The sequence below is a fragment of the Schistocerca serialis genome, chromosome 9 (assembly GCF_023864345.2).
Source record: "Schistocerca serialis cubense isolate TAMUIC-IGC-003099 chromosome 9, iqSchSeri2.2, whole genome shotgun sequence".
Lineage (NCBI taxonomy): Eukaryota > Metazoa > Arthropoda > Insecta > Orthoptera > Acrididae > Schistocerca > Schistocerca serialis.
Window position 1 is genome coordinate 496,513,604 of NC_064646.1, and position 18,172 is coordinate 496,531,775.

General features: G+C 46.5%; 1 protein-coding gene and 1 non-coding gene across 2 annotated transcripts in view; one reads left to right on the top strand and one right to left on the bottom strand.

The window, feature by feature from the left end:
* The window catches only part of LOC126418703 (serine/threonine-protein kinase SIK3), a 496,441-nt gene that overhangs the window by 79,399 nt on the left and 398,870 nt on the right, over nt 1-18,172 (top strand).
* Trnat-ugu (transfer RNA threonine (anticodon UGU)) lies at nt 9,699-9,773 on the bottom strand. Its single transcript has one exon. It is a non-coding gene; the product is annotated as a tRNA-Thr (tRNA).

Sequence of the window (18,172 nt, forward strand, 5' to 3'; positions counted from 1 at the left end):
GTGTGGTGCAAAAAGTGGCAATTGGACCCTGAATGAGGAAAAGTGTGAAGTTAATCACATGAGTACTAAAAGAAATCAGCTAAATTTCGATTACGCGATAAGTCACACAAATCTGAAGGCTGTAAATTCAACTAAATACTTATGGATTACAATTACAAATAACCTAAACTGGAACGATCACATAGATAATGTTGTGGGTAGAGCAAACCAAAGACTGCGATTCATTGGCAGAATACTTAGAAGGTGCAACAGGTCTACCAAAGGGACTGCTTGCACCACGCTTGTCCGCCCTATTCTAGAGTATTGTTGTGTGGTGTGGGATCCGCATCAGATGGGACTGACGGATGACATCGAAAAAGTACAAAGAAGGGCAGCTCGTTTTGTATTATCGCGAAATAGGGGAGATAGTGTCACAGACATGATACGTGAATTGGAGTGGCAATCATTAAAACAAAGGCGTTTTTCGTTGGGACGGGATCTTCTCATGAAATTTCAATCGCCAGTTTTCTCCTCCGATTGCGAAAACAGTCTGTTGGCAACCACCTACATAGAACAATTTATGTGCTCGTTTTTCCCGCGTGCCGTTCGAGACTGGAACGGTAGAGAGACAGCTTGAAGGTGGTTCATTGAACCCTCTGCCAGGCACTTTATTGTGAATAGCAGAGTAATCACGTGGATGTAGATGTACCACAATCCACACATGGTCGTTGCATTTCGTATCGCTGTGCAACGGTCCGCGCAGATGTTTAAAATGCGTGACTGTGTCAAGCAAGACACTACTAATGATGCATTCGAACAATACAGGTTTGTTTTTCTCACTCAATCGTATTAACTGACATCATTCTACATTTAGAGCTAGGTGCCATTCGTTACACCAAGTCGAAATTTTGTCTACGTCACCTTGTGTCGTCCCACAGTCGCTCTGCTTCGACACCTCACCACAGCGCCATTAGCAAACAATAGCAGATTGCCGCCCGCCCTGTCCGCCAAATCATTCACGTGTACAGAGGATGACAGCACTCCTGTCGCACTTCCCCGGGGCACTTCCGACGATACTCGTGTGTCTGATTAAAACTCGCCGTCGAGCACAACATACTGGGCCCTATCATGTAAGACGTGTTCCAGCCACTGACGTATCTTTGAATTATTCCATATGCTCGGACCTTCTTTAACAACCTGCATTGGAGCGCCCGTGTCTAACGCTTTCCATAAATCTGAGACATATGGAAGGCTCTGAGCACTATGGGCCTCAACTGCTGTGGTCATTAGTCCCCTACAACTTAGAACTACTTAAACCTAACTAACCTAAGGACAGCACACAACACCCAGCCATCACGAGGCAGAGAAAATCCCTGACCCCGCTGGGAATCGAACCCGGGAACCCGAGCGTGGGAAGCGAGAACGCTACCGCACGACCACGAGGTGCGGGCAAGAGAGACATATGGAATGTGCCTGTTGCCCATCATGCATAATTTGCAATATATTATTTGAGAATAGACAAGCTGAGTTTCGCTCAATCGATGCTTTCTAAAACCACGCTGATTCGTGAACATAAACGTCTCGGTCTAAAAAACTTGGTTATATTAGAAATGATGATGTTTTCAAGGCTGCTGCTGCTGCCAGCCAGTGTTAGGGATATTGGTCTGTAATTTTGTGTGTCTTGAAGTGTAACAGAATTTTACTGGACTTTTTCAGTACTCTGTTGAACGAACTGTCGCTTTTTAGCCGGCCGGGGTGGCCGTGCGGTTCTGGGCGCTGCAGTCTGGAGCCGCGGGACCGCCGCGGTCGCAGGTTCGCGAGTCCTGCCTCGGGCGTAGGTGTGTATGATGTCCTTGGGTTGGTTAGGTTTAAGTAGTTCTAAGTTCTAGGGACTGATGACCTCAGAAGTTAAGTCCCATAGTGCTCAGAGCCATTTGCACCATTTTTGTCGCTTTTTATTATTGATGATCAATTGCCTCTTGTCGCACGAAACATATCTATTCCTACACAATTTTGTAATTCGTTTAGATCTTCTGAATACTGTACTAGGTTCTTAGATGGCTGCTGAGAATGCCTCCTAAGACTTTCTATAGGTTAGGAACAGCGGAGGGCCTGCAATAGTTCCTTGGGGAAGTCCTGATGTCACTTCGGACTGACAAGGTGACGTGCGCTCCGCCATGCTGTGAACAGTGGCTTGCGTTGTGTACATGCAGACGTTGACGTGGTCCGTGTTTGGGGGAGAGGGCTGCTACGGTAGACCTCAGTGCAGCGCGGTCCTACCCGTATTCCGTGAGAGACTGGCGCTGTCAGCTGTGGCAGGAGGCGTGCGCAGGCAGCCACGGGCCCGTCCGTGGACCCGGACGCGGAAACGACGACCGGATGGCTGTCAGGGCCAGGGGCCGGGGAAGAAGGGGGGGGGGGGGCAGTGGCAACGGCGCGCATGCGCAGTGCGGTGCATCGCCGCGCGGCGGGCGCCCGCCCGCCTGCCCAAGGTCGCCACGTCCCGTGACGTCACTCTCGCGGCCGTCAGCGCCGGTGCACGTGCTCGCCTCTGGCACAGCCCACTGAAAGGGAAAGTACATCTGCTCGAGAAGCGATGCGCACAACTCTTCTGCAGTACTGCAGTAGAGCCGGTATTACGCTATCAAATTTCTTTGACAAACAATGCTATTTCTTGGACACGAGTGTTACACTATCATCAAATTTTTCGTTAAAGTTCCTTCGGAGTGGCGGAGGACGATTTGTCACGATGCCCTGCAGTTCCGTGTGCTGCTGTTGCATTGTGTTTACATTTGGAAGAAGAGCGGAGGGAAAGCAGACATACTTAGCCGAAGCCGTGAGTTGCTCGGAGGGATAATAAAAGCGTCCTACAAATTTTTTTACGGGAACTGCAAGTCGAGGACGTAAAGTCGTATGAAGATTACTGGCGAATGGACGAGAGTAGATTTCAGTACGTGCTCAGGAAAGTGACACCTCATGTTACAAAGCAGAATTCTGATCTCAGAAATGCTGTATCCGTAAAAGACAGACTTACCGCAACGCTACGATTTCTTACAACGCGAGAAAACTCCTCTAGTTTACAGTATAGGACTCGAATACAGTGGTGCACGTTGACAAAAATAATGCCAGAAACGTGTAATGCTATTTATAAAACACCGAAGAGGGAATATCTGAAGGTAAATAAATGTTTAGTACACTGTATTGCCATTAACAACTATTTTAATTTTTTATCAGTTGAAAAATTATAGATGTGTTCCACAACGTACTAAACTGATGGAAATGCATGGAACAGATGAAGCATTTCAAAACTTGTGGCATCCGAAGCACAAACATAAACTAAGAAGAATCGGAAGACATTGAAAAACGTCTTTATTCAACGTTGTGTTCTCACCCCTGTCTTGTGACTCTTGAGCGTCTATCTGATGCTGTAAATATAGAAATGAAACCATTAGTTACGTATTATATTAGGCAGGCATAAGTTCATTTACTAGTATCCACAAGCAGATAAGAATGAAAGCAAATAGTAAATGATTTCGAGAAAAAGCGGAACGCATATGACACCATAGGACGATGGATGGAAAAGCTATCAGCATCAAATGTCGACATGCTAGTTTTCACTTTTTCCGTTACATATCTTTCAACAGCATTATTTTGTTTGTACTGGTACGTGCTAACTGCAAATTCATGTCCGTGCATATAGGAACTAATGGACGTATTGGTGATGCTGGAGCGTTTTGAAGAAGGAATCTCGGGGAATATTTTCTCAACTGATGTCTTTCTAACGTTCCTGAGGGCAGAAAAGTTGGGAACACAACTGTAACAACTCCAATGGTTGTGGTCGCAGACGATGCTTTTGCTCAAGCTACAACAATATGAAGCCGTATCCTTTGAAGGGAATGAGTAAGGGATGAAAGGCGTTCACTTACAGGTTGTCACGAGGAAGAAGAATAGTTGAAAGGACCTTCGGTATTCTTGCCAGCCGCTTCAGGAGTTTCCTCTCTTCCAAAAAAGTTGCTACAATAGCACTAGCCGCGTCCACATTTCATAACTTTCAAACCGAGAGGAAGAAACCTGTGTACAATCTCGAGGAAACTGTGTCTACAGTAGTAGGAAACTGCACGTATTGGACGTGGAATGCATGTGAGAGCGGTTAGAGACGTGTTCAAAACGTTTTATGATGGCGCAGGGAAAGTGCCCTGGCAAGACAATCACATTTAGTGATGTAAAATATCACTTAAAACTTGTACCGCAAATATTGCGAGAACGGGAAGTGCTGTGACAGAATGGATTGGTAGTCAGGGGCTCGTATTGTTCAGCAGTAAACATTGTTGTAATACTTAGGTGTGTTTTTTGTGCAAACATACACGATTTTAAACGGAACAATGCCTATTGACATTAATGAACAGAAGTACGGTAAATAAGAATGTCAGCGGTGTTTGTTGCAGGATTGTAGTGCGAGTTGTTCGCAAGGTATCGTATTTTCAAAAGTTTGCGCACCGACACTTGTTTCTACCATTCAACCTGCGTGGTTGCTAGCTACGATGTTGTTATGTTTGCTTACATTGTGCTTGTGTGCTCCTTGAGTGCATTGCGACTTCCAACTCAGTTACTATGTCACAGTCCAAGCAGCAGGTTGGAGTGGGCCATGGGGTGTACCAATGCAGAAAAAGCCGACATGCTCATAGTGTGTGCAGAATGTAGGAAGAATGAAGTTCGTTCTCGTGCGGTGTATGCGGGAAGATACCCCAATACACATCAGCCGTCTCAGCAATTTTGTATAAACTTTTTCAACAAGTTACGTGTAATTGGTTGTGTGACTCCTAGACAATGTAACAGAAGGTGGTGGTGGTAAGTTTCTGTGGGACCAAACTGCTGAGGTCATCGGTCCCTAGGCTTACACAGTACTTAATCTAACTTAAACTAACTTACGCTAAGGACACCACACACGCACCCATGCCCGAGGGAGGACTCGAACCTCCGACGGGGGGGGGGGGGGGGGGAGCCGCGCGTGGCGAGGCGCGTTTTACACCGCGCAGCTACCCCGCGCGGCGTAACACAATGAAACAAGTGACGACAAGCAGAGGGGGAAATTACTGTTCTTGCTGCTGCTGCTGCAATTGATCCGCACAAGTGCACGAAGAAGGGACACGAGTCAGGCAAGTGCCCGACGCATTATCCGACAACATACACTACTGGCCATTAAAATTGCTACACCACGAAGATGACATGCTACAGACAAGAAATTTAACCGACAGGAAGAAGATGCTGTGATACGCAAATGATTAGCTCTTCAGAGCATTCATATAAGGTTGGCGCCAGTGGCGACACCTACAACGTGCTGACATGAGGAAAGTTTCCAACCGATTTCTCATACACAAACAGCAGTTGACCGGGGTTGCCTGGTGAAACGTTGTTGTGATGCCTCGTGTAAGGAGGAGAAATGCGTACCTTCACGTTTCCGACTTTGATACAGGCCGGATTGTGGCCTATCGCGATTGCGGTTTATCGTATCGTGACATTGCTGCTCGAGTTGGTCGAGATCCAGTGACTGTTAGAATATGGAATCGGTGGTTTCAAGAGGGTAATACGGAACGCCGTGCTGGATCCCAACAGCCTCGTATTACTAGCAGTTGAGATGACAGGCATCTTATCCCCATGGCTGTAACGGATCGTGCAGCTACGTCCCGATCCCTGAGTGAACAGATGGGGACGTTTGCAAGACAACAACCATCTGCACGAACAGTTCGACAACGTTTGCAGCAGCGTGGACTATCAGCTCGGAGACCGTGGCTGCGGTTACCCATGACGCTGCATCACAGACAGGAGCGCCTGCGATGGTGTACTCAACGACGAACCTGGGTGCACGAATGGCCAAACCTCATTTTTTGGGATGAATCGAGGTTCTGTTTACAGCATCACGATGGTCGCATCCGTATTTGGCGACATCGCGGTGAACGTACATTGGATGCGTGTATTCGTCATCGCCATACTGGCGTATTACCTATCGTGATGGTATGGGGTGCCATTGGTTACACGTCTAGGTCAACTCTTGTTCGCATTGACGCCCTTTTGAACAGTGGACGTTACATTTCAGATGTGTTATGACCCGTGGCTCTACCCTTCATTCGATCCCTGCGAAACCCTACATTTCAGCAGGGTAATGCACGACCGCATGTTGCAGGTCCTGTACGGGCCTTTCTGGATACAGAAAATGTTCGACTGCTGCCCTGGCCAGCACATTCTCCAGATCTCTCACCAACTGGAAACGTCTGGTGAATGGTGGCCGTGCAACTGGCTCGTCACAATAGGCCAGTCACTACTGTTGATGAACTGTGGTATCGTGTTGAAGCTGCATGGACAGCTGTACCTGTGCACGGCATCCAAGCTCTGTTTGACTCAATGTCCAGGCGTATCAAGGCCGTTATTACGGCCAGAGGTGGTTGTTCTGGGTACTGATTTCTCAGGATCTATGCACCCAAATTACGTGAAAATGCAATCACATGTCAGTTGTAGTATAATATATTCGTCCAATGAATACCCGTTTATCATCTGCATTTCTTCTTGGTGTAGGAATTTTAATGGCCAGTTGTGTAGGGTCCATCTTTATCACATCCTCCTCCATCAGGAGCTGCATGGAAACGATTTTGAGAACCTTGTTAACATCAATAGATGGCCAGTAAAACAAGATACTCCAGATGTGTCATATATCTTGTTAACCGCCGAAACATGCTCTATTGGGTCTGTTGGCAGTCCCTGCTGCCTCGGTCAGGTTGAACGTCTGCTTCTATGGAGTGTAAACATGTGGTTTCGGATAGAGAAGCACCAGCTCGTATGCCAGTTTCTCACAGACGTAACAGAGAACGCGCGGCCTCCTGAAAGACCGTCTTCACGGACGCTAGAAGGCGTTCCTCTGCCGTGGTGACAACACGATAGCTATCCGGCCCATAGTGTACGAAGTACTGCAGCTCGTTTTCACGAATTGTTTCCAAATCGTTGGATTAGACGCGGAGCGCCCTCTGTGCCTTGGCTCGCCCGTTCCCGGGATTGACGCCTGTAGTCTTTTTTTCTGTGGAGAAGGCCGAAAGACCCTGTCTACAAGGACATACCAACTACACCCGATGATACGCAACGACCAACTACTGCAGCCTGCTGGGACATGCTAGCACGTGTGCAGCAGTCGTTCCACACCAGACTGGAAGCGCGCAGTGCGGCTGTCTGTGGCCATTTCGAACACAATCTGCGATGGTCAGTTGTCTCTTTACTGTTGGGAATCCACGTAACTAGTGTACGCACTTGTGGTGTTCTTTAGTGTCTGCTACCACAGGTTTTGTACAAGTGTCGGTGTGGGAACTTCTCACAATACAGCTTCTCGCAAACGACACGCACTGCAATCCAGCAGTAGACATCGCAGACATTCTAATTTACCCTATTTATAGTTTGTTAATGTCAGTAGGCGTTCTTCCATTTGAAAAGTGTATGTTTGCGCAAAAAAAAAGCCATTTCGTACTTTTGTGGTTCACATGGGTCTGAGCACTATCGGACTTAACATCTGAGGTCATCAGTCCCCTAGAACTTAGAACTACTTAAACCTAACTAACCTAAGGACATCACACACATCCATGCCCGAGGCAGGATTCGAACCTGCGACCGTAGCGGTCTCGCGGTTCCAGGAAGAAGTGCCTAGAACCGCTCGGCCACACCGGCAGGCTCGTTCTTTTGTGTCCTCATTAGAATAATTCGTGCGGAAGCCATTGTCTTGCTTTTCGATTTCATCGGGAGGTAGTCCAGGCCGTTCTTCACGGTTAATGGCCTCCGAAACTTTTTCATAACCCTCCATTTTTCTTAGTCAAGTTTTGTACTGCGGACGTCGCGCGTTATAGAGCAGCTGTCTGCTTTGCACATTTCTGTCAATTTTGTGGGTGATGGAGTACACGAAAGTGGACTTAGCAACAATGTTTACAAACACTACAGGCGTCAGAGCGCTGCAGCGGTGCCAGCGCTCCAAGCGGCTGCATTTGTCATTGAGTAAACGGAAGATGAGTACTTTCTTTGATCAAATCTAGAGCGTCGGTTTAGATTTGATCAAAGAATTTGAACGAAAGGCGACATTTGATGAAAGTTCTCTATTACACAGCGTCAAATATATTGGGCAAATCAACTTTGTCAAAGAAATTTGATGTTGTAATATCGACTTACGGGAGAGTGCCCTATGGCCACGTTACTCGCCGCCGAACAACACAGAATCGCGTGTAAGGGATCGGGAATGTGCGTTCTCCGGATACTAGAAGATATCGGTTCCAGTTCTGGAAGTGAGACTGTGAACTGAAATTTATTACGGCAAGAAGGGATATTTCCGCCTCGAGAAGTAAAATTTTCCGCACTATACATTTACTTCATTTAATGATTTCTTTAACACACCATTTAATACATGCGGCGGATGATAAATCTGTCGTTTGTCTGGACGCAAAGTGGCTTTCGCCAAATAATACGAACAAAAGTATTTAGGACGACTCCAAGGCAAATGGTCTAAAAATACATATTGTGACTTTTGTATAGTGTTTATCGGTGTTTTGGGCGAAGAGTCTGAAACAGCTGCAGATGTGGTTTTGGAAGGTAGGGAATATTCTCGGCCTTGTTAGCGCCAACCCTGGGAAGCAGAATGCTGGAGGCCCCCAGCAGGTGCTCATGCGCTGTCAGATATGGAGTCTCTCGTACGTAAATTGCTGTCTTAAATGACATGGTAGAATAATGACGTCTCAGATGTTAACAAAATTAATTTTATGCTTTTTTTAACAACTTCGTCGCTGGAAGTTAAGACGATGCCCAAGAAAACGCAAATTCGTCAGCGACGGTTTTCATTACACAGGCGAAACATCTTGACTCCTCCTACGGAATTTTATTTTTTATCTCCGAATATTTTATCTTTTCGCGATAAAATATGTATCGGATGCATCTATAATTTTTGAGAATTTTTATACATTTTTCCAGTTGAGATGTATCAGAGTTGCTGGCTGTTTCAAATAGTTGAAGTAAAACAATTTTTTTTTTACGTGAACATTTCTTGTAACGATACTTTTCACTATATTTTTCCGTAAGGACCGGCAGAGAATTTACTTTCGGATAGGACTCGATCATACTCCAGACATCTAATAAACTTCTCTGAATTTTAACTGACATTTGAGATGATGAAGTACTGGCAACGCTGAAAGCTGATTAGTTGATTTTAGCGGCCTGCTTGCTGACGGCCCCTACTCGAGCACTGTGCAGGCTGTCAGCGGTGAGTAAGTGCGTTGTTACGAAGTAATAGTTCTTTTCATTTATCGAATGCGCTGCTCAGGAATGTTAAAAAAAAACAGTAGTTGTTAATATACCTGCTGCACTTGGGGCACTTAGCCGTGGTACTGTGGGATCGCAGGCACCAGCATCAGCGCTGCCATTGCCGCCCGTGCCTCAACGGCGGACAGGTGGCATAGCTGCTGTGAGCCCGTACAGCACTCGACGGTGGCATTCCGAAAACTCTCGTCACTCGTGTCGAGAGCCCCTGTGCAGTGCGGCGCTGTCCTGTTACCAGAAACACCTCGCCTTACGGCCACCGACGCATTAGTGGCGAATGCTCTTCAATTTCCTGCGTGGAGTAATCACAGGTCTTTACAATGAAGTGAACACCCTTAGCTGCTTACAGGCGTTGACATACGTCAACGGGGACAGATGAAAATGTGTGCCCCGACCGGGACTCGAACCCGGGATCTCCTGCTTACATGGCAGACGCTCTATCCATCTGAGCCACCGAGAACACAGAGGATAGTGCGACTGCAGGGATTTATCTCTGGCACGCCTCCCGCGAAACCCACGTTCTCAACGTATTGTCCCGCACTACATTCGTAGTGCCCCCGCCCATTATACTCATTACTCGCGCCGCGTTGCCGATTCCCGTAAGAGTTCGGGCACTGTTTGTGCATTCGCACAGAAGAAGAAGATGGTCAAGTGGCCGGTGAGCCTTAACTATATATTTACTAAGATGGTATCTGTTCTTTCAGAGATGTCCGAACTCTTGCGGGAATCGGCAACGCGTCGTGAGTAATGAGTATAATGGGCGGGGGCACTACGAATGTAGTGCGGGACAATACGTTAAGAATGTGGGTTTCGCGGGAGGCGTGCCAGAGATAAATCCCTGTAGTCGCGCTATCCTCTGTGTTCTCGGTGGCTCAGATGGATAGATCGTCTGCCATGTAAGCAGGAGATCCGAGGTTCGAGTCCCGGTGGGGGCACACATTTTCATCTGTCCCCGTTGACGTATGTCACGCCTGTAAGCAGCTAATGGTGTTAATTTCATTGTAATTTCATTCTAACGAGCTGCATAACACAGGTCTTTTCAAAAGTTATTAGTTCCCCGAAAAAACAAAGGTTGCAGTATTGTTCACAGCCCTGTCAGGAGTTATTCGTTGGTGAGAAAAGGAAACGATGCAGTAATTGCTCTTGTGCTAATTACACACCGCAGTGAAGGGGTCACAGCATGCAGAGGCCATTCACGTAATTGATGATGACTTTTAAAACTCCAACTTCGACCGTTCCGCAACGTCACATATCGCAATAAACGCATCAGAACAAAATATCTCCATCGGAAATACCTATTATTGTATTATTACACGGGTTTAGCAAAATCACAAGCGCCAGTTACATCCACTCAGTATCTAGGCGTAAGTCATTGTCGCGCAATGCTGACAATAATGGAAAATCTGGTCGAAGCCAACCTCCGGGAAGATAAAGGTCGGTTTCTGGAGAAGTGGAGCAACGCGCGAGGTAGTGCTGAGCCTGCCTACAACTTGTCTTATAGCGTAGAATGTTTATGGCACTTGTAGATTTAGAGAGATGTTGACCGGAAAACACTCTTCGAAATCCTGAAAGTTACAGGGATAGAACACGAGGTGCGGACCGTTATTCAAAATTTGTGCAGCAGCCAGACGCCAGTTATGAGTTGAGGGACATGAAGAAGAGCCAGTGGTTGACAGTGCAGTGATACAGGGTCGCAGCCTATCCCCTGTGTCACTCCATCTGTACACTGACCAAGCTGTGAAAAAAAAAAGAAGAAGAACAAACGACTTGGAAAAGGATTTAAAATTCAGGGAGAAGAAATAAAAACTGTATTTGATGAATTCTGGTATTTAGGCAGCAGAATAACTGATGATGGTCAAAATAGAGGAGATACAAAATGGAGACTGCCTATAGCAACGAAATCATTTATGAAAAAGTGAAAATTCGTACCATCCAATATAAATTTAACTATCAGGAAGTCTTTTTCTGAAAGTTTTTGCGGGAATGTAGCCTTGTGTGGAACCGAAGCGTAGACAGTAATCACTTCAGACAATAAGAAAATCGAATATTTTGAAACGTGGTGCTACTAAAGAGTCTTCTTTGCAATTCTTACGTAAGTGCCTGGCAGGGCGTTCTTAGAACCTGCTTCAGACTATTTCTCCGCCGTTTCACTCTCATAACAGCGGTTGCATAAAATGAACACCCAGATCTTTCTGCACGAGCTATGATTCATCCTATTTTATTACGATCACCATTTGTTCCCATGTACGTTGGCAACAATAAAATATTTTCCCTTTCAGAGGAGAAAGTAGGTGATTGAAATATCGTGAAAAAATCTCTCCGAAAATCGCCTTTGTTTCAATAATTGACATCCCATCTCGTCTGTTATCCACAATATTCTCTCCCCTATATCGCGATAATACAAAACGAGGTGCCCTTCTTCGGACGTTTCCGATGCCGTCCGCCAGTTCTGTCGGATAAGGATGCCGTGTTGCCCAGCAATACCCTAGCAGTGGACGGAAAAGCGTAGTGCAGGCAGCCTCTTTAGCACATCTGTTGCATCTCCTGAGTGTTCTGCCAATAAAATGCGAGCTTTGGTTTGCCTTCCCTACAACATTCTCTACGGGATCGTTCAAATTTAGGTTTTCGTGATTGTTATTCCTACGTATTTAGGTGAACTGACAGCCTTTGAATTAGTGTGATTTATCACATAACCGAAATTTACTTTTCGCAGCATACAGATATCGTGTCGTAGTGATTTTGCAGTTTGTTTCATTTTCTGATGACATTACGAGACGGTAAATGACAGCGTCATCTGCACACAGTCTAACGTGGCTGCTCAGATTCTCCCCCAACAGTTGGAACAGAAAAGAGGCTGTAACACTTCCTCGGTGAACGCCAGATTTCACTTTGTTTTACTCGATGATTTTCCTCGATTACTACGTACTGTCAACCCTCTGACTGGAAATCACGAATCCCAGTCGCACAACTGAAGTGATACTCCATAGGCAAGCAGTTTCATTAGAAGTCTCTTGTGACAAACGGTATCAAAAGCCTTTTGTTAATCTAAAAATATGGAATAATTTGAGATGCCATGTTGATAGCACTTATTACTTCGTGTGAATAAAGAGCTATGTTTCACAAGAATATTTTCTGAATCCGTGTGGACTATGTGTCAATACACTGTTTTCTTCGACGTATTTGATAATGCTCGAACAGAGCATATGTTCCAAAATCGTACTGCAAACCGACGCCAGTTGTGTTGGTCTGTAATTCATCGGATTACTCCTGTTTCCTTTCTTGAGTATTGGTGTGGTCTCTGCAACTTTACATATTTTTCATACTGATCTTTCGTCAGGCAAGCCGTTGTTTATGACTGCTAGGTGGGCCGCAGTTGTATTAGCATACTCTGGAACGGACCTCATTCGTGTACTGTTTGGTCCCCAATACGTGCTTTTATTAAGGATGTAGGTTACTTCGCTACATCGAGGATACATGCTTCTGAGTTGCTCATTTTGTCAGTTTTTCTCGATCCGAACTCGTGGACATTTACATCGTTTTCTTTGGTGACGGAATTTCGGAAAACGATGTCCGGTAACACTGTTTTAGTGGCACTGTCATCAGTAACATTATAGTTTCTAGCGTGCAGTGAAGTGTCTTGTCTCTGGTGTACTGTACATACGATCAGATTCTCTTTAGATTTTCTGTCAGATTTAGAGACAGTATGTCATTTTGGAATCGATTAAAAGCATCTAGCATTGAAGTTTGCGCTAAGCTTAGAGCTGCAGTGAAACATCGCCGCTCTTGGGATTTGTGTTCTTTCAAATTCGCCATGCATTTTTGTTGCTTCCACAACAGTGTTGTGACAATTTGTTTGCTACGCTCGTATACTCTCTAAGACCAAAAAGGAAACGACGCACCAGGAAGGAATTATCTGAATGGGACGAATATCGGTATGTGTGATGTGCATGTACACACAAATAATTGATTACAGTTTTCTCTGCCGTGACCAGCAAAGTCGCTGGATTTCCCACCAACAGAGAACGTCTGCCCATAATGGGGCAGAGCCTGCCAGCCATCTCGGGGTTCTGACTACTTAACGCGCCAGTTGGAGAGTATTCGACACGACATCCTTCAGGAGGTCATCCAACAGCTGTATCGACCAGTGCTAAGCCGAAAACTGCTTTCATGAGGGTCAGATGTGGAGCAAAGCGTTATTGACTTGCTGAGTTTGTGAAGCTCCTTCTCTTTAGTAAGTCATCCAATTTTTCTGAAATTAGAATAATTTGTTTGTATTTGTAGACAACATCTACCGATTTTCGCCCCATTCGGATAATTCCTTCGTGGTGCGTTGTTTGTACTGTCATAGAGAGTATATCTCAGTTTGCCGTCGACACAGTTTCTTTGGATTTAAGCCACATCTCGCCTACGCTACATAGTCAGTTTGGTGTCAAGCAAATTTTTATGTCCTTCTCAAATAGATGTATGTTGTTTCTGTTTTTGGTGGATTTGGCTGTTAGCCATTCTAGCAAAACCGAATACCCTATCTTCATGATGTTCTCCCTATTGCGCAGGATTATTTGTTGCTAAGAGGTCAGGTATGTTTTGCATACATTTACACTTCGAATGGGCTGCTGAACTAGCTGCTTAAAATAATTTTCTAAAATGGCGTTTAGTATGATTTTTATCCATGTTTTATGCTTATCACCGTCTTTAAGCATGTATTTTCACTAACATATCGAGGATAGACTGAAGTTATCACCAACTTTAATTGTATGAATGGGTACCTATTTGATATGGTAGTCAAGTTTCGTTTGAACTGTTTAGCAGCTCAATCATCCGAGTCGGCGGGTTGCTAAAAGGAAGTAATTATTAATTTATTCTGGTTGTCAAGTATATCCTCTATCCATACCAACTCACAGGAGCTATCTGATTCAAATTTTGCTACAAGATAAACTACTTTTAACAGCAACAGACACACCACCATCTTTCTGAAAACCGTCAGCTCCTCTGTACAAATTTCAGCTAAGCTTAAGTCAGGTCTCCGCAGCTATAACCATTGGAGTTTCAGTGCTGTGTATTGGCTCTCGGGGCCCCGGTTCTTTCCCAACGCAGGTACAACATTTTACAAGTACAGTATAGATCGTTGATAGGTCTTCCCTCGTCCTGTAGTTGCCCTTGCCTGACGCTCTTTCTATACTTTCCCGAAACCATCCAACATAAAATACCTTGCTGTCCAGTCGGCACAGCCCTCGTTACCAGTGTAGCAGCCTCCTGTGTATTGTGGACCGCCGACCTGTTTAGCAGAACCCCAAATCCCACCACCCTGTGACGCAAGCAATCTACGACCTGTACCGCCGCAGAAGCGTCAGAGCGTCTGATTCAGACCACCTACTCCGCTCTGTACCGCGGGTCCGCAGTCGACGGTGGCGACGACGCTACATAGGGTCAGCTCTCCCGTCACCTCGCAAGTCATATTGGCGGTCTTCTCCACTTTAGGTAGCCGCCCGTAATCGGATAGAATCCGATCCAAACCGAGTCACATCATTAGTACCGACATGTGCGACCACCTGCAGTTGGCTGAAGATGTACGAGGTTTGTCCGTAAAATACGTATAAAAGTTGAATAATAACTTTATTTTACAATTATTCAGGTATTACAATATGGTCTCCTTCGAAGTACTCGCCCTGAGACGCGATACACTTCTGCCAACGCCGTTTCCATTGTTGATGAAATTGTTGAAAGTCTTCAGTTGCGATGTTGTTCAGTTGCCGTGTCGTTTCCGCCTTGATGGCTTCCACATCTCCTAAGTGCCGCCCCGGAAGCACCATTTTGCATTTCGGGAACATGAAGAAGTCACACGGGGCTTAATCGGGTGAATAAGGCGGGTGGTCTGTCACGGTGATTGAGCTTCGGGCCAGAAACTCGCGCACAACGAGCGACGTGTGAGGGGGCGCATTGTCGTGGTGAAGGATCCACTTGCCCACTTTTGCCAACTCCGGTCGAACTCGGGCCACACGAGCTCTAGACGTGTCATAACTTCAACGTAAAATTTTCCGTTCACTCTCTGGCCGGGAGGGACAAATTTGTGAACAATGCCCCTAGAATGACAGAAAACAATCAACATTGTCTTCACATTGGACCTTGATTTTCGCGACTTTTTTGTTCTCGGTTCTCCTGCTAGTTTCCATTCCTTGCTTTGAGATTTGAGCTATACATCGAATTCGTAAAACCAGGACTCGTCTCCAGTGATGACTCGGTTGAGAAAGTCCCCTCGTTCCTTTGCTTCCAACCAATCCTCACAGCACTCAACCCTCTTTGCTTTCTGTTCTGGCGGATTTCTTCATTACAAGTTTTTGTGTCAGGATTTCGTGAACTATTGTTTTGGGGATTGACAGCTCGTCAGCAATCATTCTGACTGTCAATCTACGGTCTTTAAGGACACAAGCCCGAATTCGTTCAACATTTGCATCGGAACTTGATGTCGACGGGCGTCCTGGGCGAGGGTCATCGTGCACTTCTTCTCGGCCATCCCGGAACCTTTTTAACCACTTGTTCACGGTTGGTTCCTTCAGAGAATTGTCTCCGTAAACCTGTTTCAAACACTCAAAAATCTCACGGTCATTCTTGCCTAGCTTTGCAAGAAACTTGATGTTGACGCACTGTTCCTCAATTAGAGAGAGCTCCATGCCGACGGCAGGTGAAAAAGGGTAACTGTCAACAAGCTGCCGCACACTCCCACCTTCACGCAGAGTGCTCTGACTCGAACTGAGCGTTGACGGGATTGATTACAGCAGTAGTCCCACCTGGCGGTGACTGCAACCTGTAACGTAAAGACATTATTCAACTTTTATACGTATTTTCCGGACAAACCTCGTACATCTAGCAATTGATGAGAATGTACTGAATCTAATTGGGGAAAAATAAATTTATGCCACAATCTTACTAAAACAAGAGGTCGGCTCATAGGAGAAACTCTGAGACAGCAAGGAATTGTCTATTTGGTATTGAGGGAACTGTGTTGGGGGGTAACAATTGTAGAGGGAGGCAATGGGACGAATAAAGTTAGTGGGTTCAAATGAACGCAGGTTGCAGTAGTTGCTGGGGAGGAAGACACTTGCACAGCATAGATTAACGTGGAGGGCTGCGTCAAAAAGCGGTCTTCGGAGTGAAGATCACAACGTACGTTGGAGCGATTTAAAGTGGAGTGGCCACACAAAACTTATGGCAGGACAGGCGGGTACTGGACTGAAAAATCCTCAGGGCGTGTAGTTCACGCACAAAGGAGCCAGCTTACAAAACACTCGTTCGACCAATTTTTGAGTATTGCTCTTTAGTATGGGACCTGTACGAGACAGGACTGATAGAGAAGATTCAAAGAAGAGCAGCACGTCTCGTTACAGCTTCACTTAGTAAGCACGAAAGCGAGACGGAGGTGCCCAGTCAACGCCAGTGGCAGACGCTGCAAGAGAGGCGTTCCGCACCATGGTGTGGTTTGCTGTTGAAAGGTCCGAGAGCGTCATACGTTCCTAGAAGAATCAATGAGTATATTGCTTCCTCCTACGTATATCTCGCGGGAAGGACATAAAGGTCAAATTAGAGAGATTCGAGAGCACACGGAAGCTTACCCGGCATTGTTCTTCCCGCGACGGGAGCAGCTGGGGGGGAATCAGGAGGAGGAGAATAGTGTTTACAGTCTCCCCGACAATTGGGTCATTAGAGATGGGAACAAAAGCTCGGATTAGGGAAGGGTGGGAAAGGAAGTCTGCCGTGCACTTTCAAAAGAATCATCCCGGCATTTTCCTGAAGCGATTTAGGTAAATCCCGGAAAACTTAAAATCACCATGGCCGGACTCGGTATTGTACCGTCGTCCTCCCGAATGCGAGTCAGTGTGCTAACCACTGTATGACGGGGCAGGGGGGGGGGGGGGCGGGGTGGGAGGCACCATAAGAGGCCTGGTGGAGTATTTATGTGAACGGTCCAGAGTGTGCAATGGCCAGGTGCAGTAATGACGTCCATCGACGACATCTGACTTGCCCAGGCGATGCTTTACAGTGTGTATGGTTTCACATTGTGGCTGTTTTGTCGAAAATTGACAAAGTGGAACGGTAGCTGCATGAAAATACGGGTTAAAGCTTACAATAAAGTGAGTACTGTGACTGGGAACCGTTAATAATCCTGCACTGAAGACCTAAGAAACGGATACACCTGCCTAATATCGCGTAGGGCCCCCCGCGAACACGCAGAAGTGCCGCAACACGACTTGGCATGGACTCGACTAATGTCTGAAGTGTGGTTCTTCAGTTTCTCCCGGCGTATTTGTTGCTCGAACAGGCCACGGGTATACTTCCGGTTCATAGTGTCCAACGGGCACAGTGTTTCGGCGATCAGACATGTCGCCATCGTCAGGTGCGCTGACGAACTGAGCTCCTGAGGGCGGGCGGCCGATTTAAATCCCCTCCCCCGCGGGCCGCTTTCTTCGCCGTCCGCGCCCGCGCGCCGGTGGTCGCGAAGAGATTGCGGCTACAATCTCAGCAAGGCTTGGGACCCGGCATTGAATGTAAGAAGACTCTCAGCAAGAAGTACGAACTGACGACCAGGGCGGACGTAGCAAGCACATCGACGCTACGACCGATTCCGACGCCCACGTCTTCGCGACCGCCGGCGCGCGGATCGGACGGCGAAGAGAGCGGCCCGCGGGGGGAGGGGATTTGAATCGGCCGCCCGCCCTCAGGAGCTCAGTTCGTCAGCGCACCTGACGATGGCGACATGTCTGATCGCCGGAATATTGTGCCCGTTGGACACTACGAACCCGCAGTATACCCGAGCACTGTTCGAGCAATGTCTGAAGTAATTCTGGAGGCAATTTACACCATGAAT